Source organism: Arachis ipaensis, chromosome B08 (assembly GCF_000816755.2).
Source record: "Arachis ipaensis cultivar K30076 chromosome B08, Araip1.1, whole genome shotgun sequence".
Taxonomy (NCBI): domain Eukaryota; kingdom Viridiplantae; phylum Streptophyta; class Magnoliopsida; order Fabales; family Fabaceae; genus Arachis; species Arachis ipaensis.
The window spans coordinates 96352184-96354118 of record NC_029792.2 but is presented as its reverse complement, the minus strand read 5'-3'; the positions used below and the strand labels follow the sequence as shown (position 1 = coordinate 96354118).

Genomic DNA, 1935 nt, shown 5'->3' with positions numbered 1-1935 from the left:
TTTTACTAATTATTATTATTATTATTATTATTATTATTATTATTATTATTATTATTATTTAAAAAATAAATTAATACACAAATTTTATATTTTTTGTAGTACATATATTATTTTTCATTTACTTTTCACAATTATTTCTTGAAATAATGTGTGGGATTGAAATTGCAATTTGCATCCATATATTATATTTTCACCTTAACATATCCTTGAAGAATTTATGCATCGTGTTCATTTGTGGTTTTAATATTGTGCGAAAAAAAATAATTAACTTTCCACCAAAAGCTACCACGTAGAAATCTAATCGCAATTGGTGCAATTGCAATTAATCACATAAGTGTCGTTTTTGTTAGAATATTTCACAAAGTTAACTAATCTGTTATTTAAAATCTTTCTTGTAAATATATGTACTATATAATGATAACTAATTAATCTTAGATTTGTAATAGTGAAAACTGAGAACGAGACCGGGTTTTCCATATATGTGATTATGTGAAAATTTGTCTTAGTACAAACATGAAATTGGGAAAGAATAAAAGAGCTTTAATTTTGTTCTGGATTTTGTTAGGTTATACACCAAACAGAAACTTGTACTATTTTGTTAGGCTTTATTTGTTTGTTGGATTACTAGAGCCTTTGGGGACAAAGAACTATAGGGTTCAATTCAAAGGCAAGACCGCAAGATGTACCTAACAAAGATAAAGATTGAGAAACCAAAAATTAAATTAAAATCCGAATGAGTTGAAGGGTATATTTCGATTTTTGCTGACAATGATGGAGAAACTGTCCCATGCTTTTACCCTAAACAATAAGGACTTGTTTTTTCCCTAAGGAATTGGCATACGTACATGCCACGTGATTATCAATCTGACGTCATCTTTGATTATATGAATATTTTGAATAGATCATGAGTCACATCTTGGGATTGCTGCTTATCTGAGGTACCTAAGGGTACCCTCTATCTTATTTATTTATTTTTTATTATTTATATAACCCTTTTGCTTTAACTTTTTCTTTTTGGCACTTTAATGAACAGTCCTGTCTCTCCAACAATGCATTATTGCCCCTCCTTTCATGCCTATATATTCTTTTTTCATTTGTACTTGTGTCTCCCCTTCAAAGTTGTTTGGCTCAGGATAGCCTATCACTCACTTTTTTCCTATTTATCAAAGAAGTGAATTATTTTTATTCATTTTTATTATAAAGTTGAATCGACATATATTTTTTTTAATTATTAGATTATATTTTACATTTATAAAAATTGAGTCTTAAATTTATCTAATAATAAAAAGCATTTATTGATGTAAATGAACTTGCAATTTAGTAGTTAATTTAACTCTCTTAAAAATAATTTCTAACTTTATTATCTTTTGAAAATAAGAAAAAATAATGTTTGTGATGATGGCTAAACATGCAAGATAAAATGTATATAAAAATACTCTTGATTATTTTATTATAAAAAGTTTTCCTCAGAGTGCATAAATGATAAAAATAAATTAATGTGATTTTGGTGAAAAATTGTGGAGTCATTTTGTCGAGTTTTTAAAAAGAAAAAGGAAGTACAAAAAAGATAATACATAAATTTAATAATTGAAATCAACAAGGGCATATGGCTCTACACGAAAATTGAGATCGGGTATAACAATAGTATATTTGCAAAACCCTATGCAATTTTGAATTTCTTTAATACGAGCATACACTTTTTCTTTTAGGTAAAGTAGATAGAGAGTAATACAAGTCTAATCCCCAAAATTAAGGAACATGTTAAAGCAATGTTTGTTTTCAATTCTTATTTTTTATTTGAATGTTTTTAAATTTTAAGATTATGTAAAAAATTAGAAGTAAGAAAAAATGTTATTATTTTTTATATTTTTCACTTTTCTTTTAAATTCTAAAAAAATCTTAAAAAAAAAAACATAAATCAAAAGCACTAAAATT

The 1935-nt window shown here is 25.5% G+C and overlaps 1 protein-coding gene across 1 annotated transcript in view; it reads left to right on the top strand.

Moving 5' to 3' along the window:
- Positions 1-1935, top strand: part of LOC107614057 — a 4279-nt gene that overhangs the window by 1351 nt on the left and 993 nt on the right. The window lies entirely within an intron of this gene.